This window comes from Agelaius tricolor, unplaced genomic scaffold (genome assembly GCF_023055355.1).
Source record: "Agelaius tricolor isolate 1412-34295 unplaced genomic scaffold, bAgeTri1.0.p SCAF_6, whole genome shotgun sequence".
Lineage (NCBI taxonomy): Eukaryota > Metazoa > Chordata > Aves > Passeriformes > Icteridae > Agelaius > Agelaius tricolor.
Window position 1 is genome coordinate 27,367,344 of NW_027269266.1, and position 26,611 is coordinate 27,393,954.

General features: G+C 38.2%; 1 protein-coding gene across 1 annotated transcript in view; it reads right to left on the reverse strand.

The window, feature by feature from the left end:
* Nucleotides 1-19,022: 19,022 nt before the first annotated feature.
* The window catches only part of CRPPA (CDP-L-ribitol pyrophosphorylase A), a 258,141-nt gene continuing 250,552 nt past the window's right edge, over nt 19,023-26,611 (reverse strand). The window contains exon 12 of the transcript XR_011679497.1: nt 19,023-19,809. The gene's annotated coding sequence lies outside the window, so the exon portion shown is untranslated. The remainder of the gene's footprint in view (nt 19,810-26,611) is intronic.

A 26,611-nucleotide genomic window follows, 5' to 3' on the forward strand; every position in this document is an offset into this window, starting at 1 on the left:
AGGAGGGAGAATTTTAAGAAAATCTTTTATAGCTCATGTGTATCAGCCTCTGCTCTATTTTTTAACAGCTCCTATTCATATAGTCTGTTCTAGCAGCTTCCAGCTGCAATCTTGGACTCCAAAGACTGGCTTCCTGATCTTCAGCTACCTGGCTCCACAGAGCAGTCCAGCGACCAGGCATTCAAATGCAATTAAATTGCTCTCCAAAAGAAAACTGGAGAGCAAGAAATAGTGTTGGCATGCTGCAGAAAAGCAGGAAGACAAAGAATCAACTGACAGCCTATATAGCATGAGTCTGGAGTCTTTGGCTAAAATGTGGAATTATACTGCATCTCGGAAAAAACGTATGGTCAAAAAGAGCAGGCATGGAATGAAGGTATTCTTAAGGCCTTGGCATACAAAGTTTTCAGCATTTCTCAACATCTGGATATAGACACATTGGTAAAATTTAACCATAAATTGTATTTTTAATAATATTGTCATAACCTTAAGACATTAATTTACTTTATTTTTATAAAACATAGAAGTTAGGGCTTGCCTTTATCAGGTGTAAATGTGAATGTATTTAATTAAACTGATTTTAAACCAAATAAGCAGAAAACAGTTTTTTGGATACATTTTTAGTTTTGCTAAGACCACATGTATTTCAGTTCAGCCCTCATTAATTATTTTCAGCAAAATAGCTCACTGAAACTGTATCCAGGCTCCAAGACGAGGATTTATATTCGTTCATTAGAGATCTATTTAAAAATCCAGGATATGCAGACTGGTAGGGCAAGGTCCTATCACCCCAGCTGGACTGAACCTCCGCCCTGAGGGGACTCTGCTCGTGCATCACTGTGTCCACAGGGCTTGAGCAGTGATCCCTGTTCAACTGGGGGTGTCTGCAGCTGCCACCTGCCTCTCTGCTCGCTTGCCTGGCTCTAGATGGGGACGCACTTCTGGAGCAGTACAAAGAATTTGCAGTGGGGAAAAAACATTGTGGGACAGAAAGTTAATGTATTAAACAAGGCCTAGAGATTGGCAAACCGCCATTTATGGCAGAAAATGCACACATGCACAAGCTATTAGTAGTCTCTCCTTATAGTGGAATATACGACCCAGTGCAATCAAGTGTCAGATGACACCTGTTACCTACACCTGCCCTCACATGTGGATATTCCTGATGTGCCACTTTTGATATGCTGGGGGAGTGGTGTACAATGGTGTTTGAAAGTGACACATTGCACATGACAAGTTGGATTGACAAGTTTTGCTGTTGTCTCCTCTCCTCTTACAGGAGCTAGATACAAAGCTTGCCAACTTTCTCTGTCTTAAAACTGATTAAAACAATATCAAAGAAGCTAGACAAACTGCAACTAAAATTTTATTAATTTTACCCTGAAATATTTCTGTTTCCAGGAGCAGAACTGGATATTGTTGTGCTGGCTAAGTAATACAGCAGCATTAGTGGTAAAAGATTCAGCATCCTGAACTGAGATTCACCTGTGTAACTGAAACCATTTGTAGCCTAAAGACAAAATGAAAACTTATAGTTGGAAGAAGCAGGTACTTCCAAGCACAGCTCATTTGCCTTATTGCAGATGCCTGCTTTGCATAAGATTGAGCCATTCTCTAAGCTCCTGTGACTCAATCTCTAAACAGCTCTTGGGAGCTAAAAGAGACAACTAAGACACCAGTTCTCTCCGCTCTGTTAGAGGAGTGACCAGAGCCCCCAGAAAAGAAAACACTTCTCTCACTCTCTCTGCATTAAAATAAACCAAATCTATAAATATGTTGATTGTCATTATGCCCTATTGATAATCTAGCTAAGGGACTAAATTGTACTATTATCTATACATGTATTTAAAAAACACATGGCTTGTAAAATAATAGGCTGTCAGCAGTACATGCCAATCTATTTAGCATGAACAGAGATGCATTATAGAGAGAAAGCTGACACCGGCGGAGTTTCTATTTCCCCTATGACACTGAGCACGAACCTTGCCTCCAGACCCTTTGTCTTCACACTTCTCTGACACTGTTCCTTTCCCTGTGTTCCTTTTGTCTCTCTGCTTGTCAAAGTGTTACTCAGACACCTGCATTTTTTTATACATTTCCTACCCAGTGCTTTGGAACAGTGCATTTTTGATCTCACAGATGTATGAACTGAGACATTGTATTGAGTTTACAGGGAAAAAAGTCAAATACATATTCAGAACAAAATAAAATATCATAAGCTGTTTCCTGAAAAGTATCCACTCTGTGCAAATAGAGATTTTATTTTTTAAAGACAAAGCAAAAAATTCCCCCACACCTGAAAAACAGAATTTATTTGAATTCTATTTGAATCAAAATACTTTTTTTAAAATGCAAAGCAACGTACATAGCATTAAAGCAAAATATCATGTTTTCATGGATATGTAAAAGAAAACTAAAGAAATAAGGGGTATGACTCACAAAGGTGAAGGTGGACCCACAGTCTTATACACAATCAGGGGTGCAATTCATGCTGGGTGAGAAGTGTGTTCAATTCCCTTTTCTTCATGTTAATAGGACATAAATCTGTATTAACCTAGTTAAATGTCTCCTCTTAAAAATTCTTCTGTACTGAAGGACAACAAGGCAGATAATCTGATACCAAATACCAAGAAATAAGAAATCTATGGATATATGCATGTCAATACATTTGTTCTGCAGAAAATGAGTAAAAGCTAAAATAAACAGTAAAGTTAGTGGATAAATAAACTGAAAAGACAGAGTGGATTCCTTAAATATAAGGAAAAAGATAGACCTTGTTTCTTTACACGATCTTTCATGAAACCTCTTTAAAAAACCCTAAACAGCTTATGATAAGAAACAAGGTCTTCAGATCTTAATTAGCTGAAGATACAGGACAGTAAAATGGCTAATTCTAAAACTAAAAGGAGGTCCCAAAATAAAGCAGTATAATAAATGCCTATGGAGTGATGTGCGGTGTGATAAGGGTGAATAAGGAATGACATTTTCTCCTCCAGTTTAGGAACTAATGAGAATCAAATAAAAGGAGTAGGTACCAGCTTCCAAATGAACTGAGTGTGGTAGCTCTTCATACAAGTGTTCCCCTGTACTCGGCACTGGTGAGGCCACACCTTGAGTATTGCGTCCAGTTCTGGGCCCCTCAGTTTAGGAGGGACGTTGAGGTGCTTGAGTGTGTCCAGAGGAGATCAACGAGGCTGGTGAGGGGCTTGGAACACAAGCCGTGTGAAGAACGACTGAGGGAGCTGGGGTTGTTCAGCCTGGAGAAAAGGAGACTCAGAGGTGACCTTATCACTCTCTTCACCTTCCTGAAGGGTGACTGTGGTGAGCTGGGGGTCGGTCTCTTTCTCCAGGCAACAACAGACAGAACAAGAGGACACAGTCTCAAGCTGTGCCAAGGGAGATACAGGCTAGAATTAAGGAGGAAGTTTTTCACAGAAAAAGTGGTCAAATACTGGAATCATCTACCCAGGGAGGTGGTGGAATCACCATCCCTCGATGTGTTTAAAAAATCTAGACTGGATGTGGCACTTGGTGCCATGATCTAGTTGAGGTGTTAGAACATGGGTTGTACTTGATGATCTTAAAGGTCCTTTCCAACCTAGAAATTCTGTGATTCTGTGATTCTGTGAAATGGAACAACAGAAGCTATTGGATGCTAGAAGTTTGGCAACATCACCAGCTGTAATCATGTCTATAACCAGTGACTATTAAACATGAGACAGCACTGTGAATGAGAGTCCCTGAGCCACAATGTTGGAGTCTGAGCAGTTTTTTTGAAATACCAAATATGTTTGTCTTTTTTCTTCCCTCCTTCTTGAACTTCTGTCTTTTGCTGTCCATTTGCAGTGGTGTGTTACCAACCTGCAGAATCTGCAATACTATGTCTCTCAGGGCAGAAATGGTACTGGATACCTCTCAGGAAGAGTTAAGTTATTAGTCCAGGTACATCACAGGTGAACACTTGATATGGTAGAGTAGGGATTAGCTAATTTTTTAAAGCATGGTACTTATAAAGCCAAGGTTGTAAATTCAATCCCTGTATGGGCTGCCCACTGAAGAGCTGGATTTAATGATCCTTGTGTGTCACTTCTAACTCAAAATATTCTGTGATCTGTATCACTTGTATGGCTGCTTTAAATCCAGGAGGAATGTGAGCTCATTTCCATAATGCTGCACCTCCAGAGCTACTCTGACCCAGCTCAGATGGCCCAAAGGCATATTTCTCATTCTGGATGATATTCATAAACTATTAAAAAGAGTGTATATGTACTAGTCTAGTTCACGCTGAGTCTAGGTGCCATTGCAGAGGAGAGAGCAGTGCTGTAACCCTGAAGGCCTTGAAAGGCTCAACTCCAAATACTGACATTGCACATAGGAAGGAAGGCCTCAGGGCTGGTGCTCTAATCCAGACTAGGGACTGTCCCCAGCAGTACAGGACACTGGGAAAAGCTTCCCAGGAGCAACCTCAATCCCAGGCTTGATTTCCATGACTGAGAGCTGGTCAAGATGGGTTTGCGCTGTTTTCACCACTATCCTGTCCATCTTGGGCATTACATGATTCCCAATATTCATTTATGTATTTGTGAGTAATCTTGAATATTTCAGAATTTTTGACGTGAGATTATAGGAAATTGGTGACTTCTCATTTTCCCTAGTCCCATTTACCTTTGAATGCTGATAATCAAAAAGTTGTTTCAACACTTTAGAAGTAATTTTATATGTGGGAGAAAGGGACAAACTCTTTTCACATAGGTATTTCTTCTAAGAGCAGCTGAGACAGGATTTTACTTTAAAATTGTTTAAAAAGCAGTTCTGCTTGTCTGACCAGCATAGCTGATTCTAAGCTCACATGAGGGGAAATAGCAGAGTGCCACAAGCACCACATTTTATGCAATGTAAATGCTCCCAAAATGGAGGAAGTGGAAGTGATTAATTAAGTGAGAAGCTTTTGTTATGATTCTTTTAGGTTTTAAGGGTAAAAAATTGAGAATGGATCTCCTTAGAGAGGAAGGAGAGAGAATGGCACATCTAAAGGATGCAATCTATCATCCTAAACATTGGTAAGTGACATTTCCTTAGGCAGCTGACGGCTAAATATGTCTAGGTTTTTCAACTTGTGCTGGCAGAAGAAAGAAGGAGTCTTATGCCCTCATTTTTTTAAAAGAATATCCACAATTCAGTGAGCATAATCTGGTCCACAAGTTTCTTGTAGAGTTGTACTAACATGCTTAGCTACATAGCATTTTCCTGTGTGGATGTTTTGAGAGGAAAGTATTTTTTGTTTGTTTGTTTCATGTATGTTTTTTATAGTTTGTTTTTTTTTTAGAGGTCTGTGATGTATTAGAAAGCATCATGTGCACAGAGGAACTGCAGCCCTTCCTGTAAATTCAACAAACTGGTTTATGCTGAAAGCAACCTCTGAATGATTTACCTTTTTCACAAAGGGAGGTGAAGAGAAGGAGAGGGGTGGGAAAACAACAGATTTTTTAAATTATATTAACACTCACTACCTGCAAAAGCATTTGTAGAGAGTTACCCAAATCTCCTGTGGGCATTTCAGCACAAGTCCAATACAGAAATACACCAGAAAGGAATGACTAGTTGATTGGGCTACAGGCCAATCTCAGCTACAACTGCATGGTATCATAAAACACCTTGGCCCCTTCCACAAGAAGAAATAATCAAGTCTCCATGATACTGTATTCCTGAGGAATGTGGTTTTTCCAGATAAATTTAATTTTCTGAGTCACTGTTAATTTTCTTCAGGCCTACATACAGTTCACATTCCTGCTAAGGCAACACCTTAAGAAAGTATTGAGATGGTCAGAAAGCAATAGGAAAAGAATGCTAACAGCAATTACTTCCTCTAAAAGACACCCACAGTTGCTTGGGTGTTTTAAAAATATGACAGGTTAGATTCAGGCAGGAGGCCCAGCGAGCCAACCAACACTCTCCTTGGTTTCCTCTCCAGAGTAGAGCCAGGAGATCCCCAGACATGTCCCGCCAGCAGCTCACACCACTGCCTCCCTGTCCTGTTCAAGACTCTGTCCAGCTGGGAATGAATATAGTGTCTTGTTACTGAAATTATTGCTTTAAAACTCACCACTATTGACAAGTCAGTAAAAATCCCTTCCCGTGACTTATTCTAAAAACACAAATTTATAAAAAAACCACCCCAAACAACTATATATTGCTACATAAAGTTGTTGCAGAAATTATTTTAATTAAGTGATTAAGAATGGGCACAATATTATCTTCTATATGTTATTAGAATGCACAGCAGTAGTTCAATGCTTACAAAGATTTACATTTGTGTTGGAATATTATTCATGAATTGGGAATTTAAAATACCACTCAAACGTGCCTTCACACAGTTGGCCAAATAAAGCAAAGTTGTTCAACAAGGGACTTCTGTGTTAGAGACCTTGAAAATAATGGCTTAACAGTATGCTAACTTGTTGAAAAGAATCTCATCAGAGGTCTGTCCAGCTATGACATGTTATGGATTTACTTTGGACTGAACCAATGGGCTGAGGTGTGCCACCGAGATGAAGGAATCCAGCTTGAAGGATATATATGTCTGTTTTAAGTAGGAATGTTCATTCATTAGCTCACTGCTCCATTCACTCAGCCCTGTGCAAACGGCTGCACCAGGGAATGATTCAACACAGACGCCTTTAAAGCACCACGCAGCAGCAACAAGCCAGATACATCGGGACTCTCCTGGTGAGACAAGGAAGCAATTTCTTCCTGGTTGCACTGGGAGCCTTGAAATGGAAGAATACAGGCTACAGTGCAAAAAATAATCTTTAACCAAATGTAATCCACACATTAATATGCTCACAATCCTCTCTCACATCTTCAATGTTTTGAATTTATTTTGGGGGAGAAAGGGATAGACGAGGTGTTCTGTTTTGAGGTGTAGGCTGCGCAAAACTGTCCAGAACAGCAGCTCCAGGGGTCATTGAAATAATATACAAGTTTTCACAGTGCAAAGTATGCTAAAGTGGGTCATACAGTTTATTTCCAGATGTTCTCACCCCCAGTATTTTCTAATGATATAGATGAAATCCATAAAGACTTCCTGTATGAGGCTAAAACTGCGTAAAAAATGAACAAAACCTTTGCAGAATAATTTATAAGGCTGTAAAAACAGAGCAAGTAAACAAATAAACAAAATCACATAGTCCCAGTATTTAGAACTGAAATTGGTAAATTTTCAGGATTAATGAAATAATTTATCAAAGCTCACAGAAAGCCTTTTTTTTCCTTCTGGAAAGTTTCCAAGCTCAAAAAATATTCTAACTAGAAGAGAAAGTTTAACAAATACTAAACACTGGCAGAAGAAGCATAAGAGGAAACAGAGAAAAACCAAGCAATATAAATGGTCAAAACTCTCAGGTAAAGTATTGTGAAATGACTGCCTACTTGAAGAAGCCTTCAATTTGTCATTGTTGAAGTAATAAAGTGTCTGTAATGAAAATTGACAAGCAGTCATTTTTGTAATCAGTCCAAGAAGCACATATGTGTTTTAATAAATGGGCTTGAAATATAAACAGGGGCGTTTTCTCAAAATGAAGCAGAGCATTAAACCATATATGGTTTAGGTCACTGGAGAGAAGCCTGCCTGTTTCAGTAGAGAAGACAATGCATCAGATAACATTATATACAGATTTGAGCCAACAGTTGTATTTTGGCCCCTATGTGTGGAACACAAAATATAATGCACATTTGAACCATGGGCCTCCCCAAAGATTGCTAGATGACACGAGAGGATTTATGTTTCTTAAATTAATACATATGCCATTGCTGCTTTATAAGGCACATTCTCATTACCGACCTAAACGCTTTCTGTTCGGGAAAAATCAAACCAAACCAACAAAACCAAACCAACCAACCAACCAACCAACCAACCAACCAAAAAAAACAAAACCAAAACCTAAAACCCACCAACCAACCAAAATAAGAAAACCAAACCTCAAAGTCTTAATACCTGTAGTCTTTCCTTGCTCTGCTGTAGCTGTTAATACACACATTTAGCAGTGGAGTGGACTGAAGTGCCTGTGGAGAACCTGTGTTAAGAAGGACAGAAGATCATAAACACATATGTGATACATTTGTATAAGGGTTTTTTTCTGCCAGACTCATCTGCACTCCAGCTCTTTATAGAATAGCTGAAGTAAAACTTCTGTGCCTCTTTGGTGCATACAACCATATATAAAACTCTGTAACTTTTGCAGTGTTCACAGTGTTTGATTTACTTACTTTAAACCTAGTGCAACCTCATTCATCAGTACAAATTGCACAGCAAATTAGACATGACTGTACTTAGCAAAAATTACTTGAATTGTACGGAGTAAGGAAGTTAAGGGCAGACTAAGTATCAGAAATATGGTCTTTTAATTGTTAGCAAAGCATTAAAACCAGTGATATTTTCTTCTCTTATTTAACATAATTTTCCCATCCCATTGTGGTTTTTATTGTGATACTGGTATTATAGTACATGAGTGCTTTCCTTTTCAGCCCCATGTATACCCCAGTTACTTTTTCCTGGCTGATTTTATACCCATGAGATAACTTTTGGTCTTCTAACTCGACCTGCTATACAAACTATAGACCAAGACACAGCAATTTCTGCATCAGATGTAATATCTGTTCTACCCTGGGTGTCTTTCTGGGAGATGTGTTATAGCTCAATTAAAGAACTGCTACAGATGGAAAATTCAGCACATTGCTGTGTAAGAATTTGTTCCAAACATTACTACTATCACTTGATATTTGTATTCTGTTTCCAGCTCAGAAATGTCAAAATTAAATTTCCAGCAGTTCCATCTGTAACATTAATTGGATTATGATCAAGTTACAACAATAACCAAGAAATTAAAAATTAATCTAAAATCCCTTATTAGACTTCATTTGTAACAAAACTGGTCAAGAACATAATTTTCATGAATGGTCTTACAGATTATGGTAAAGTCTCCTTCCAGCCTAGAGTAAAATGGGTTTCTTCAGTGTCTCAGGATGGAGCACATTTCCCAGACCTCATACCTTTCTTGCAGTTTTCGTCTGAGCCCCTTCTAGCTTGTAAAGGTCCTTGACAAAGCATAAATGCTAGAACTGGACAGAGTATTCCAGGAATGTTGTCCCTAATGACATACACAGATGGAGTATCACCATCTCCATCCGTATACCATTGGTTGGACATAAATGGATTGCATTTTACATTTTAATCACAGCTTTCTTCTTGTAGCTTACCTTCAAATTCATATTTAAGTCTTTTCTAGAGGACTCAGATTTCCCAATAATAATTGCTATGTAAATTCTTTTTCCTTTGGCCCATTTTGACCACACAAAAATACTGTGTTTTAATGAATTTATTGCAATGAGCACTCCAGACTAGCTCATTCTTTCATCATCGTGAATTGTTCATCTAATGATTTTGTCACTTGTAAGTGTTTCTATTGATAATCTCACATTTTCCAGACTTTGCTAAAGATGCTGCATGGCATTGGATAAAGAACAGATCTTCACAGGACCACAGTAGAAATATTTTCCCCTCTGTGACTATACCTCACCTATACTTATTTCTTTACTACCTCCATATTAGTCAGTCTTTTGTATGATTTTAATAGATTTTTCTTTTAAAATATTGGCATTAATTAAGTTTTCTTAATTTCCCCAGCATTCTGTAATTAAAAAATTATTAGTATGCTGAAATAAACTACCTTAACTTGCATCAAATCTATTGTCTGATCCTGCACATTAGAAAAAAAAAAAATCATCATTATTTCTAGCTACTGCTGGGGTATAAAATAATTCTCATTAGCTTTAAGGTAGAATTAGATCTTCCTGCCTTTTCTGACAAAACAGATATGAATGAGCAAATCTGCCTTTTGCACATTGTGATCCATGTTTTTACTATCCTTGCTGAGAACAGGATACAAACCATTACTGAGATCTCACTTTTTCTTTATATACTTCATGTATTGTTTCTTATTTCCCTCCATCCTCTGCAGAGTTTTTTAAAGATATTTTCAGCTTCCTGTATCAATTGTCCATATTTCCCCAGAGTCAGTTTTAAATTCATTGCTATTACTCTTGTTTTTAGTTGTGTGAATTTTTATTTCTGCCTTCATTTTCCCCTCAACCAATAGAATATTTTTAGGTTAAAGATGTCTGTTAAGAATTGCAAAGTAGTGTGTCTTTTCACACTGAATTTATCAAATCTGAATTATATTTCATATTTTCATGTGTAAGTGTTTCCTGACATAATTTTGCTCACAGTTTTTCTCAGCCTTGGGAAAACAGTTTTCTAAAAGGCAAAATATATACATTACTAGTAAAGTACTGCCAAGGCAGATATTGGCAAAGTACACAGATGTTTCTGATGGGAAAAAACTAACAATCTTGCTCTTCCTTTCCACAAAATACACATCAAAATAAAGTTAATTCCAGACATACTCTGGGTTGCTGGGGTTTCTTTTACTCACTAAATTAAATTAATAATGTTAGGCTTGGTTTTCAAATAAACATTAAGCAGTTTAATTCATTGCTGGCACTGATTTATCCAAAGGAAAGCTGTAGAGTTCTTTAGATGTTAACCATAAATTCTAGATCTTTTAGCCTGCTCTAACTCATGTCCTCTGAGATCTCAGAAAAGTCCCTCTGTCTCTCTGTGCCTCAGTTTCCCATCAGAAAGACTGAAATAAAACTTTTCTAAAATAGACAGATAATTCGCACATAGGCACAGAATTATGTGATGTCCAGGAAAGTATGCTGAGGAAAGCATATAAGTATCTCTGATTAAGAAACAAAACCACTTAATGGATCCATAATACAACTAAGTGCAGAACCATCATAAAACTGTATCTAATTTTCCTTTGCTATTTCCTTTTTGGAAAGTACAATTTGGAAAGGGCAATCATGTCTCTGTTCCACAGCAGAAGTTCTGAACTACTTCTTTTTTTTTTTAATTTTTAATTTTGAAATTTAATTTTTAATTTTGAAATTAAATATTGCATACACATAAATAAAGCCAATAGTAATACGTATTTTTTTATTTCCTTTCCTTCTATATTAAAAATCTCAAATTAGGAAAAAATTGATCAGTACTTTCTATGGTTTTTTAAAGGTTGTATTAGTAGCATGGTAATTCATTCAGGCATCTTTAGACTTTTTGACTTTTCAGTGAATGGCACAAAAAGCAAGTTTAGTGTGTGCTGTCTGAATCTCTAGTTGCAGCATGTGTCAAACAGTTCATATAGGTAGCAAGTGAAAGCCTTGCTAAATAGGCTAAAGAACAGAACTTAGTTCTTTCAAAAGCAATAGTGATCTGGGATTAGATTCACTTAGAATTAACAGCCCAGTAATAATTTATGTGCTTTGACAAAAAAGACTGATCACTTGGGGCCTTACTAATACTTTCTCTTGGAGATTAACCAGTGGAACTGGAAAGAAAATATAATTTTTACAGAATTAAAGAAAAATAGTTACTGTAAATGTGAAACATGAAGGCCACTACAAGCCTTCAATTTCTCTGTTTTGTAGCTGATCTGACAAACAATTTGGTCTTTTCACGTTTAATAAAAGAGCATGTAGGACAATGATTAATTGTTTTGCTCGGGCCAGCAAAGATGTTTCTGCTGCTTCAGAAGTGACTTGCTCACATTTCTTACATCATGATGTCTAAATATTTTTTTCCTTTACAAAGAGAGAACATTTATGGATACATCTGTTATACAAAGATTTCAGTTTTGAAAGGAAATATTTTGTCTTATTTCCTACCAATTAATACTTAATTCAGATCAGAATATGTACCATCTACTTCTAAAGTATACAAGTGCAAATCCAAACATCTTAGACCTTAGCAGCTGATCCAGATTTTGAATGCTTAAGTGCTAGGGTTTCTGTTCCAGCTTGAGGTTATGGGCAACAAAGTACTGAGAACTTCAGTTCACAGGAGATTTTTGTGTGTGTATGTGTGTGTTCACCTAATTTTCACAGGTTAAATAAAAATTAACTTATAGAATCAGGAATTTGATTACAAATATCTGCACTTACAGATTTTTTCTGCTTGGCTAAAAACACCTTATTAATTTTAGTTCACTAAAACACAACCCAGCTGTAACTTGACCCATTTTGAGTAGCTATACTTAAAACCGGTGTTATGCTTTCAGTACTAAAGAGTGATAACTTGATAGCTCCCCAGGGCTTGTTGGTTACAGTTTAAGTACAGAGTTGACATTACATGCTATTTTTCTGAAAATCCCAGCAGTGATATTACAACTGAGATACTGGTAATTGAAGATATACTCAAAGATTGTTAGAGTGTGGATGTCTTCAAACATACAGTATCATTCACTAACCTGCAATTTCACTCATTTTCAGGTCCTTTCAATCTTATGAAAATGGGACTGTAAAACCAAATGAAAACAGCAGTTCGGAAGTACTCTCTGGGCCAAGACAAAACCAGCCTGGATTCTCTCACCCTTACTCACAGTGAACAGTAGGCTACTCTGTAAATAGTTCTCATTATTTAAATATGAATAAAGGTCACCCAATTAGGGATTACATAATAATGTTTTTATCTGTATTTCCTCAACATTTAAAAAAATATGCACAACTCACTCTTCTGGTTTCACAGTTGAGAAGCTGGTGCAGAGCTAGATCAAATCCTATACCCTTCAACAAGGCAAAGGAAGCCAGAAATAGAACCTCATTTATTTTTCTGAATGGATTTCAATGGAACGGGGTAGCATTCTATTAGATTTTCCTTCTGTTTCTGCACCATTTCCAGAAGGTTCTATTTCTAAGAAAAGATGTCTACTGTATCTGTTTTTATTAGTCATTTCTTAGACCGTCAGTGGATGCAAGCAATGATGCTGTCTGATCCCAACAAACTCTTATTACAAATGCAGAAGAAAAAATTTACCACAGGTAGCAAATCTATGAATCTGAATGATTTAAGGCTTTCATGCAGATTAATGGAGTGTTTTATTCTATTTCCCAGAATTTATGTGTTTGTTTTCTCATAATAAAGGAAGTTTCTAGCTTCTGGTTGTGAAGATAGCCTTGACAATGTAAACCAACATACTTTCATCTTGTTGAGTCCTCATCCTCACCAGCTAAAACAATAGCATCAAGCAAGTTAACTTCCCCCATTCATCTTGCCAGGGTGTCAGCCTTGAAGCAAAACATGCACACTTAAGTACCAACACAGTTAACCAATTCACTGCTAATGATTAGATTAGAAATTACTAGTCAGCACAATTAGACAGCAGGCAGACACTTGTGATGTTCTTGACATGCAATCACTTGAAAAAGTTGAATACGCTATTGATAAGAAAATAGAGAACAGTCTACTAATTTTAAAATGTATTTTTGTAGAATAAGTACCTACATAAAGCTGTACCCTTGAGTTTTGGAATGCTTTCTAAACATCTTCTTCTGCATTTCTAAACTTCTCCCAAACAGTGACTCTGAAGATTTCTTTTCTAATCCCTATCTCTAATTTGGGTGCTCCATGACCAATTGCTGTCTGACTGCCGGATTCCTCTGCCATGACAGGGACTTCATTTATTTCTTCAAGTTCTTTGAGAGAATATTAAGAAAGAAGCATTCTAAATTGGCCCAAAAGGACATAGACACACATTTATTCTGAATTGATTGAAACAATCAAGCAGACATTATATTAAAAAACTATACTAACACCATCCTTATAGTATTGCAAGGATGAGAGGAGACAATGGGAACATACAAAATGTGCCATCTCTTCTAAAACATCCCAGATAAAAGTAACTTCCAGTTATTATACACCATGTTTTCTGTCTAGAAAGGAAAATACATTACTGATTGCTTCTGCAATGCTTACTGTGTCCATTTAAAAGAATAAGAAACAGACATTAGGCTAAAACCATGATTCAGCAGGAAAGCAGTGGCAGAGATGGGAAAGGATGTGAAGTCCCAGGACAGCTCTCAGTTTATTAAATCGCTCTGCCTCTGCTCAGGTAGCATCTTAAGCAGACATTGCAAAGTTAACAGCTGTTAACAGCTGCTTGGAAAAAAGCTTATCTGCCCTCTGGCCCCTCACCTTGAATGGCTGAATTAAAGCATGAATGCAGAGCCACAGCATCAAACACAGAGGCTGCATCCCAAGAACATGGCTCATGTTCTCTGTTACAGAACAGGACCAGGAGCAAGCTGATGTAATTAGTACACACAGCAAGTACCTGATTCCTGGAAGTTTCCCACTTGCCATTTCTTCTTACCTGCATTCTTTTGCTGGGCATAAATTTACTGGCAGCTTTTCTCAAAACTTTTTCTGCCTACATCTTCCTGTCTCTAAATCTGTCTTGAGGCCTCTTTCAGCTCAATATTTTTTACACTGGAAATGCAGATAAAAACCTAATAACTTTTTAAAAATTCCATAGTATGAGGACAGGGAATGTATTCTTTGCATAATGAAAGCAAGAACACTTGGAGTGTTTTTTTTCAGAATAAAAATGTATTTTTTTACACATTTCTGAGAGAACAGTTATGATGTTGTGTTTATTGACATTCATTTACTAGCCATCATGACAGCTCTTAATTAATAGTCCACGCGGCTTTAAATTATGGGAAGCTTATAAAAAACTTCTAAAATTTAAAAACTGTATGTAGTAGGCTTGGCAAACATTTAGCTATTGCACAGAGATTCTTTTTAATTGTTCTATTTAGAAAGTTCTTTTCACTTTCAAAGTGCTGCTAGCTGTCCAGTTATTTTTGAATGCATTTACATTTCCATAGCTCGGGGAGTTTGCAGAAGCTGCATTTGGAATGAAGAGCTTTAACAAAGGCAGAAGAAGAAGAAGATACCAGAGTGGCAGTGATCCCAGGCCGCTCACACACGGATGTTCAGGACAGCACATGTGGGTGCCACATGAGCAGGTGAAGCTGTGATTCTAGCTGTGTGGAAAGGCAGATAATAATTAAGCAATCAGATGTGCTAAGTGCATCACGCTGGGACATCGTTCCGTTTCGCATGGGTTGAGATGTTTGAAACTGAAGGCATTAAGTGAGGAAGTGGCCAAATTACAGCTGTAATCCTAAGGTTTTCCTCGTGGTCCCTGGAGCACCACGGTGCCAGTCTTGTCCTGACACACTCCGGGAGCGTGCCAAACGCTTTTCAGCCTAAGGAGAGCATTTGACATCTTTCAGCTGCTGAGACTGAAGGATTTGGGCTCTGGATGTATTCCAATGCTCCTGTCCCATACGCATGTACTCACTGTGGCTCTCCCTAAACACCACCCCGTGGTGCGGGATTCCCAGCTGCCGCCTGCTCCGGGGATGTTGCCTTGTCCCTTCCAGCGCGGGGTCCCAGCAGGCTGGGACCGGGATCGGGATGGGGATTGGGATCAGGATGGGGATTGGGATCGGGATGGGTATCGGGATCAGGACCGGGACCGGGACCAGGACCGGGACCGGGCCCTGCCTTCTCCGCCGGCCTGGAGCAGTGCCCGCCAGGCATAGCCCCTTGGCAGCAGCGGCGTGTGGAGCCAGGGCATGGCGCCGCTCCACACATTTCAGTGGTAGCTTCATACGGTGTCAAGAAGGCTCATCATGAAGCCCAAGAAGCTAAAACCTGCCCTTGCAGGGCTTTAGGAGCCATGAGCTGCACATCAGTACACGCTTCTGCATCCTGGCTTGTCCTTCCCTCACCATTTCTGCTGACAATTTTTTTTCCTGGACATAGTTTTTAATAATGTAAAAGTTAAGCAATTATAAGCATTAGTATAATTAGTATTATTATTGTTGTTATGGTTATCATTATTGTTATTGTTATTTCTTTTGAGGTAGAGTCTATACGACCTGGAGAACACAGATTTAAGCTTTGCACTGTAAGTGAACTATTAACCTGAACTGCACAGAAATGTTACACCAAACAGCCATACATTTGTTCAGCTGGTTCTGGCCCTTTTTAAAGCCAAACCGAGGTAGTTTCTCAAGAAGAGACAGAGCAGGGGGTCACAGAGGGCAGCCGCCCCTCCGCTCCCAGGCCCTGACCTAAGGAGCAGCGTGGGGCCCTCTGGATTCTCCTGCCTGAGGCAGGCATGGAGCTGCTGGGGACACCCGTGTGCCCACAGTGTCACACCGTGCGTGGCTCTGTGCTCCCAGACAGCCATTCCACCCGCAAAAGAATGAAGGGAAAATAAACAAACCTACCCTCCTGTGCACTGAAAGTCACAGCTTACACCATGGGGCTCAGCCTCTGGGAACGCTCCTCCTTTTGCTGCTGCCACAGTCTGTGGCTTGCATAAATTTCTTCTCTTAAACGACTGCTTCCCTTTCCATCAGGTCTGAGACATCTGTATTTTAAACTGTAAGCTCTTCTGGGTGAGGATGATGTCTGTCTACACCCTTGCAGAGTGTTTAGCACAGCAATCCCCATGTCTTGCATGACTTCTAAGACCTACAGTCATACACCACCAGCAGTAGATGCACACTGGTAAATGTATTTACACCACTGGCTCCAGCAGAATACAGAGGAACTCAGCACTTTGCCCCTCCTGATAGAAATCTTGCAGAGCATGAGCTCATGCTATTTCACAAACCACCTGCCTTTTCTTAGCCATGTGTAGAACTGACTACTAGGAATCCCAATGTGTTTTATGTGGTATTAATAAAGTTAATATTTTTATGAAATGCAACTCTGGTCTGGGATTCTCACACAATTTTGAGTGCAATAATCAAGAAAAACACTTTCTGTCACATTATTAAAAGTTCAGTTGCAGCAGTATAGAAGACTCGGGTAGCAAAATGCCATGTTGACATCTTTCCAGTATGCGAAATTTTTTTCCATGGTTTTTTTTTTCCAATTCAACTTATTGCAAAACAGTTGCTTTCTGTAATATCACAGATTTATGCAGAGTTTACAATGCAATCATTGCTCCTTGCTATTGAAAAAGATTTATTTAACCAGTTTTGGCCTTCATTCCAAAAGGCTGAATGCCAAATCATTACAGTGTATCTGGTGTTTTGCTGTCAGAAAATATGATCTAGCATTAAGATACTATTCAGAGACTCTAAAAGCCAGAGAAAATAATTGTGGTAAATCAAAACCTCATAAATACTTTATAAAGTTGTTTTTAATCTCTGTCCTCATGTGTGACAAAAAAGTACCAGTTTACATGCAGCCAGAATACACGAATTTTGAGGCTTCATTTCCTATACTGTCTACATTTTAAAACAATATTAAAATCCATTCCGTATACATGCAAAAGTCAGGCAGTAGTTGTCACATTATGTTTTCTAGTACTACTGGAGTTTAATGAGCCAAAAAAGACAGCAAACCACTTCTCTAGACTTAACTCCAAATGACGTCTTTGCTTTTTTTTTTTAAAGACATTGAGAGGCTAAGAAACATATATATGGCTCTGAAGCTGAAGCCACAACTGTGCAAGCAGATACAGACAGGCAGCACTCTATGTGGTTAAAGAAAAGCACATGCCAGAGACTTGGGAGCAGCTGGCCCTGAATTTTGGCCTCCGCACACCATGTAAAATTGAACATATGCGTGGACTAGGTTTGACTCCCTTCAGATGCTTCTGAAACACAATAATATCTCACTGGGTAAGAAAGCTGCTCTGGCTTCCACACTACCTATGCCAATAACTTTTTATTTCTCCACCAAAAAAATGCAGAACAATTTTCCTGTGCAGCACATCAGTGTGACAGATAGCAGCGACTGCCAGAAACTTGGAGATGGCAGTATATCTGGGATGGATATTAAACTGAGTCTGTCTAGAGGCATGGGAAACTTGAGGGAACAACAGGCAAAAAAATAAACTCAAGCAAAGATCATGTCCAGATCTTACTTTGTAAAAATTCCACTTATTTTAGCAGCACCAGAAATTTATCAATAATTTACCTTTTAAGGTTGTAAAATGCTTAACCTGTGGGTCAGAATATCTGCTACCTTACATCATGTTGCATACAAATTCAGAAGCAGTTAACCAATGCAATATGGAAGGGTGCTTTTTGCAAAGAGGAAACCACAGAGGCCAGAAGGGAACACTGGTTTGAGAAAGGGGGATTAGCTTGGAGGTAGCACTCTGCCTGATCTGACTCACTTGCCTCTGAGCAGTTTAAACCATGGCCATATTCCAAAGGAGGACAGAACTCATTAAATCACTGCTGTGAACCACTGGTAGAGGAAACTGAAGGTAGTGAAATCCTGCCAAGCTCAGCCAATATCAGCTGCCAAGCTGATATTCATGGTAAGCTGTAGAAGCAATATTAGTTTTGCCTAGATGAGGGGTTTTTTTGCTAGTGGGGAAGGAGACTGATCAATATGTTCTAAGGTGACCAATATTTTATAAGTCTGGCTAAAAGAAAACAAGCTTTTCCAAAGAGAGGTGTTGATCACTATCTGAGTGATAGAGGATTTCAACAATGTTTCATGTTGAACACTCAGAATTTGATGAAATTCAGTCTTCAGTCAACTTGGAATAGTCTTGCCATCATATGGATCTGTCTCTAGTAAGAACAGAGAGGGCATCTCACCAGGAAGAGGGCACCAAACAGAGCACCATAAAAAGTCTCTTTACTTATACCCTCCCCTCAGTGTTAAATCCGTTCAAGCTCCTGTTACATCAATGTGTTTTTTGAATAAGTCAGCCAGTCTGCTGATGACTCTGCCTACTCTGCAATGACAGTCTTGTTCTTTAAAACTTCCCAGAGGAAGTAAGCCTTAACAAAGCTAGAATCAAAATTCAAAGTTCTAAAAGAGTTTTGTTTTGATCTGGATATTTCCGTTTAGCACACTGCAGGTGTGATTGTAAATTGATTACTCCCATTTTACTAGTATTATGGAATAAGAACTCCTCATTTGGACACTGTCTTCAACAGTCTTTAAATGCCCTCATGTTTTGATAATAAACCTGAAGTATGTAAGAAAACTCAGCATTGAAAATGGGAAAAGATGCATCATAGAAGAAACAAAGTTATTTCAGTTAGATTCAGCTTCTAAGAAATATAAATAAAGCTTGTTACCAACACAATTATTTTTTATTGAAACATCCTAGTCAGCATACTACTTACAAGCACATAAATACTTACAGTGAAAGCACAATGAGGTTTCATAGCAGAAGAGTCAAAATACACAACTTCTAATACTGCTGCCTGGACAATGTTAATTCAGTCCTGTTGCAGACGTATAAAAATAAAAATTACTGATTTTCACTAGGTGTTTCACTGGGGATATTCTTAGTAAGCATCTACTAATTCCATTTTATCTGTTCAGTTCAAAGTGTGAAAGTATGTCACATTGTGGTACACAGAAAGAAATCATGTTGATTCTCCCAGATTTCACAACATTAACTTTTATGGTGCTCCCATCAGCTACAAAGTACAATAATACCCATCCGCATTTAGGGGAAATTGCTGTACACATTATTACTCTGAAGGAACAGAAATCCAGACATAGCTAGAGCTGACAGACCAATTTCACACACAGGAATGATTTTTTTTTTTTTAATCTATCACAGCAAGTATTCTGTAGCTTTTAAAATCACAGCTCCCCATTCAGTTTATCTGCACTTGTGAGTATTCAGATGTTCTGCATCTTGGTTCTCCACAGGCATCAGACACCAGAAAGCAATGGCACACAGTTTCTGAATGCCTTCAAGAAGTGAGTTTTAGTAGCCATCTGGAACCACGTCCCAGGAAGCCGAGGTAGGAAGAGAAGCCAGATCATCAGGATGCCATGGGGTTGCTGTGCAAGATGATCTTTCTGTCTTCTGCAGCCCCAGACTCAGTCAGCATTCCCAACCTCTGCAACAAAGAATTACTTCCATCACTACAAAATCCTAATTTACCTCTTAATGAGCCCACCTCTTATGCTGAAATTTTCTCCTGCTAAAATAGTAAATGAACATGTAAGAAAAGCCTTTCATGATTAGAAATGCCAAAAGAATTCAAGTTGTATCTTTGTGTTCCATAATAAATTCTGTTAGGAAATTTTGAACAGGCCCCACAAATCTGTAAAAAGAAACAAAAAAAAAAAACAACTAAAGAACTCCAAACAAACAAGCAAACAAACAAACAAAAAACAACAAAAAGAAAGGTCTCTGGAGGTCTCTGAAAGGTCTTCTTGTCTTGATTTCAAATTTTAAAAGTGTAGTTGTAAGTATTGTATTTAATTCAAAATAAGAAACAAGATGACAAGAAATACCAAAATATTGATTGAATCCTGGAGATGGGGAAGCAAAATCTTGTAGCAGCACCAGACCCTCTTTTCCTTCTTTAGCACAAGGCTTTCCTTCCCTTAATGCTTCATTCCTTCATCTTGCTGCTTTGTCATGCTGCTCTGTTCCTTCACCTGAGTTGTCTCCCTAAAGTACCTCTGGCATCCCACAAGGTCCCAGGGAAAGATGGACAGTGTCTTATGCCTGAGCACAGTGGCTGGGGCAGCTTTCTTCCTGGTGAGCAGAAATACAATATTATCCCTAAACACACCCCACTCTCCTGTATTTACACTGATATATTTTTAGAGGGAATATAGTGAAAACAGAGAGTTCAATTATTCAAGTTTTATGTTGTTAGTAGAGTTTACACCAAGAATATTCTTATCCTACCTGTCACAACAGTTACTAAAATCAAAACCTTAGTGAAATAAGTGAGGTTTTCTATTTTACTTTTCAGGAGCCCAAGTTAGTTTTGACCAACATGAATTCTTGGAACTTAGGGATTATACCATCCTATAAGTCAAGTTCCAAGGAGCAAAGTTTTCATAACATCTGCAAAAGGTCAAAATATATTTTCACAAGCTCTATCTCTTTTAGAAACTAAGAGCAAAATTCATTAATTATCCTCTGTTTCCTCCTCTTTCATCTACTCCAGTCAGTGTGAAACCTTCGGAAGCGCAGGGGCTTTCACATTATGAGAGTCTATAGTTACTTCATTTGGTTGTGATTTCTTGCTGATTTCTCCAGAACATGTAATTTCCTTGTGACTTCCCCTTAAAATGCTACTTGACTTGAGAACTAATTTGTGTTTATGAAGAATCAACATCAAGTTCAATGAACACACTGTGGACTGAGCATTTGTGAAGTTTTCCTCCACTTCACCCTCTCTGACATAGCTGACAGCAACTGGGCTCCGAAGGTAAAAGGCAAATGTGCCTTTCACATCCTCTGTGAAAAAAGATCCAGTACTTAGAGCTATGAATATCTTACCCAATAGTCACTTCCAAAGACTTTTTTCCTCTAATGCTATGAAAGCTTCTAGGCTTTGAAAAATCTCTTTACATGTTAAAACTCTAGGTGGTAAACATTAGAAAACAATTCTAATCTTCTCAACCTGCATCACAACAACATTATTAATATTATTCATATTTTATTTAGTGAAGAAGTCTATATCTATATAGCCTGTCCAGACTTATTACAATTTATTTCTGCTATATCTGCTTCTCATCCAGTTTTGGGTTTGAGACTCACTTTCATGATAAATGTCAGCGTTTGGTGGCTAATTTTATTTTTTATAAAGCATATTAGGGGAAACATGACAAAAATCTCTCTTAAATGAGATTTTTTGTGCTGCATTGCAATGGTAACTCAGCACTTTGGGAGGCAGTGAGGAGAGTTCACACACTACTGAGGCAATGCATGGAAAGCAATGCAATGCTCCACTTGCCACGCTGCCCCTGGCCCAAGGTTTTCAGGCAGCACTGTTTATTACCTGCTCCCCTTCCTGCTCCACCAAAAATCTATGGTGTAACCAGGGATCATGCCCACAGAGGGTAATAAATGGGCACATGGGACATGATGGTATCTGCCAATGAAATAATGCAAAACAGATTACATTTTAACTTTTTATTTTTTCTATGCCACAGAAGGAAATAATAAGATAAAGACCAAATTACAAATTCCCAGCTGAGGAAATTCCCAGTTTCTTTTGCAGTCATGCTTTTTTGAGTTTTGAATGTTTTACAAAAGCTTACAGGAAATGCTGATGAAGATAAAATTTGCTTTTAGTTTTCAGTTATCAGTGAATATTTCACAGAGGGGGTGGATAGATGCTGAATGAAAAGAGACTGAAAAAAGGGAAAAAGTTATTTTCAATTAACTCTAATATTTTTCTTATTTCAGCTAGCAATATTTAAACAACTTCTGTACTCTTATGCAACATGCTATAGGATTATTATGATGATTTGAAATGCCTCATTTTGGTCAGGCTCTTAATTTTTAACCTCAGGAAAAAACCCAGCAACATCCTTCCAAACGCAATGCTCTCAATCCAAAAGAAAAATGAGTACTAACACAGTAGGTGGTCTTCCCACTGAATTGCTATCAATGCCTGCACCATCTGGGTTTTCCTTGGAGGCCTTGCATCCAAGAACTGACAAGACCCAACCTTACTTAATTTATGAGACAAGATCATAGCCAGTGATGATGTGAGTGCAAGTGTGTATAGTAACATTTGTATGCTACTATACATGCTTGCAATTGTATAAGGATTGCAAAAAAAGGTCAATTGTATGAGGTTTACAAATATTTTATGAAACAACTGGTGTTTAAGTAGGATTTTAAGGTCATTATAACACCTTTATAAAGTTCTGTGTCATTGAACTTTTGTGATCTCTTCAATTTACATTCTATGTGACTGGGAAAAGTACCTAGTAAAGAAAGCAAGATTTCATTTTTAGTTGGAAATAATACAAAATCTTTATTTACTACACATGGACTATGTTCTGAAGCTCTAGTACTTGCCCAATTTTTTTCTCCTCCAGGACATCCAAAAACAACAGTCAAGTTGCCTACCAAAAATAAGATGAGTAAAATAGAGTTCATGCAGAATTAAACAATATTTTTGTATCAAAAACCTTACCTTTTTTCTAAATTTAGTTTCATCCTATTTAGAATTTAACAGAGAAAAAACATTTTTAAAGGATTCTAATCAAGAGAATTATATTTTTTAATCCCTGAAACAATACATATAGAAGAACATAAATTGCAAACAGAAGTATGTATTTATAAAGAACTATACAAGATAAGTGAGAGCAGCAAGCTTTTTAATCTCTGAATGGTATATCTGAGCCATCAATATCACATATAACTCAGGAAGAAACTGATATATTTCATGATTAATAATTTCTTAACCTATAACCCAAACTATAAAGGTTGTGGAAAACCTAGTTCAGAAGTTCATATCCAGGTTTAATACAAGCAGAGCTGAATTACAAGTCACTGTAGTCCTGACCTCCTACTCACTCTCAAATTTTTCATATTACCAAAAGTTTTTGTTTCTACCCTTTTATAGTTAGTAATTTAGCTACTTACTCAAAGAAACATTTTCCTACTAACCTAGATATTACTTACCAGATTATTTTTCTCCTTCTTTGTTATTTTCTCATTTTAATTATTTTGATTTCTTCTTCCCTCTTTTTTTTTTTTTTAATAAAAAGATCCACTGCACAGACTTTTACAGTTCCCCATAATATGCAATAAAGAGACAAGATATAAAACTTTGCAGTCAATATCCAGCAACAATGGGCACGTATTCACTTAATTTCCTCTTAAAATCTGAAGTACCGTCTGGCCTGTCTAGACAAAGACATAGGATTAACATTTCAGGCACCCAGTTTAGGAGCACTAGATCTCATAAAGAGAGGATAGAGGAAGGACAGGTTCCAAACTATCTGCAGTTTCATGGTGAGAAGACTTCCCTACAACTGAACCAGGCTTCAAGGTGTGGGAAACAGCTGTAACACCTGTAACATTCCGTGGTGTTAGAGATAATTTTGATGGCAACATAGGAACTGGGAATCTCCACAAGAAGCACTGCCATCTGCTCCTGGCACGCCTTCTTGAGGCAGCTGACCAGACATGGGTTTAGGAAAGGCATGAACCTGATCTCTTTCTTTGATAACATGACCCACCTAGTGCATCAAGTAGGATTTGTGGACACATCTGTGGATGTGTCTATCTGAAGTTTAATAAAGCCCTTGTCACCATCTCCCACAGCATTCTCCTGGAGAAACGGGCTGCTCATGTTTTAGATGGGAACATTTTGCTGGGTAGAACTGGTAGGATGGCTGGTCCCAGAGGCTGGTGGTACATGGAGTTACACCCATCTGGCAGCTGATCACCAGTGGTGCTCCCCAGGACCAGTGTTGGGGCCAGCACTGTTTAATATCCTTATCAACGGTCTGGACGAGGGGATTGAGTGCCCACTCAGTCAGTCTGAAGACAACACCCAGTGGGCAGGAATTTTGATCTGTTTGAGGGTGGGAAGGTTCTGCAGAGGGATCTGGACAGGCTTGATCAATGGGCTGAGGTCACTTGTATGAGGTTCAATAAAGCCAGTGGCCAGGTACTGCACTTGGGTCGCCACAATCCCAGGCAGTGCTACAGGCAGAGTGGCTGGAAAGCATTCCAGTGGAAAAAAGGTGCTGCTCAATCTGCACTCTTTAAAAGCAAAAAAAGGTTTTTCTTTTTTGTTTCAAATCTTTTATTGGGATAAAAAACATAGCTCTTCTTCTCTGAGATACTTTCTTTACCTAAGAATTGATAATTAAATGTAAATTGTTTAACCATTTTGAAGTCAATATAAGCCCACAGCCAAAGACCATACAAATTGAATCATACATTTTGAGGAAGAGGTCTGAGCAGGAAGGCTGTTCTATCATTCAGAGAAGAAAGCAATACATAAACACGGTGTTCACCTTTTCAAGCGCAGGTACACAATGGGGTAAGGAAAGAGCATTTTGAAAAATGCAGGGTTGTTTTAAAAAGAAAGTCAAATGCAGTTCCCGTTACTGAAAATACAGCTGTGCATTATGGTTATCATAACTATGTTGCAGAGAGAGTTGCATTATGTAAATTCATATTCCTTCCTTTAGTTTCAGTCCCAGACTGATTCAGACATATGGTTTGCAGAATGCTTGCAACTGTCTCATTTTTGGCACTTCAAATACAGGAAGCAATATGTTATTTGTATATTCTGTTAGGGACTAATACAATACAAAGCCCACTGAAACAGCTCAACTTTGGATCATACCCTTCAATTCTCTCCTGACTAGTCTACACTGTTTCCTGAAAAGGCATCACAGAATTTTTTGCAAAGGTAGTTTGACAGCTGCTCTACTGGTTATTACTAGTCTTTTCCTGCATTGTTCTGCACTTACCCTGCAATTTTTTTCCATCTCCTCCGTGTTAGGCTCCAGACCTGATCTCAGTGTAGACAACAGCAATCTTTCCATTACTTCATTACAAACGCTTTAGATTGGAAACCAAGTCTGCTCTCCAGGGTGAGAAGTGAATTGCGTGACTTCCAGCTAGAGAGACTCCACTCTCCATCAGGACACTTGGCTATCCCACCACACCCTGGTTTCTGAGTGCTTGTAGGAAAGCTATGGATGTGCTGTGTCAGCATGTTAGGCAGCAGTGCTTGTAAAGACAAGACATAAAATATGTTTCTGTGATTCAGTGTCAACAATGCTTATATGTCATTTCCAGTTACATTTTGTTCTAATATGGCTTACATTAGTGGCATTTAATCACAATTTTATTTTTGCTCTCCTTGAACATCAGTCCCAGTAAAGTTGTCTTTCTAAAAATCTGTTTGATCACAGAGAATACAATGATAATAAATATTACACCTTAATCTTTTTAAGAAGTACACATGGTCATTAATTTACTCCTTATGAAAGCACACTTTTTCAGTTCTGTCTCTCAAGATGTACAGTAAGGTCTTTTCTTCTAGGAAGAAAACAGGTTAATAAATAATCCAGTCTGAGGTTTATTGGCCTTTTTTGTCATTCACCTCCAGTGGGAATTATAGCAAGGAACAGTTGCCCTTGTTAACCTGCAAACATTTTTCACTCAGTTAGGTCATTGCCTCTGGCTCAAGGGTCCAATTTTCCTTTCATTCATTAAGCACATTGGGAAGTGGAGTTCCTAACCCTTTCCAGTCTAAATGTGGAACAATCACATCCCCTCACAATCAAGTGCCAATGTGCTGGGACCTTTACGTTTCACTGTGATCTCTCAGTGACGCAAGTTTTTAACAATTGAAGGATATTAAGTCAAAAAGTTGTTTTCTAATTGGAGGAGCTCAGGGGATTTCAAATAATGAACTTTTATAAACTGGAAGCTGGTACATGTGCCTTTCCAATTATTTTTGTTTCAAATCAGGCAAGAGGGCACTGCTAATCTCAGAAAGCAGATTTCAGAAGTTCTACTAGAAATTAAGGCTGTGAAGCATAACAGTTGAGCAGGCATAAACCATTAATGCTTTGGGGACATGAAATTACACAGTCTCATATGTCATTTTACTGGATGGTGTAATAGCTAAGGGACAATGTAATTCCAGATTTTAAAGTGTGTTTGATACAGCTAATTCACTCCTATAAAGACAGGCTGAGAGGGCTGATGCTGTTCAGCCTGGAGAAGAGATGCCTCTGGGGAGACTTAGAGCAGCATTCCAGTACCTAAAGGAAGCCAACAGGAGAGCTGGAGAGCGACTTTTTACAAGAGATTCCACTGATAGAACAAGGGGTAATGGTTTCAAACTGAAATAAAGTAGGTTTAGATATTAAGGAAAGATTCTTTACCATGGGGATGGTTAAACACTG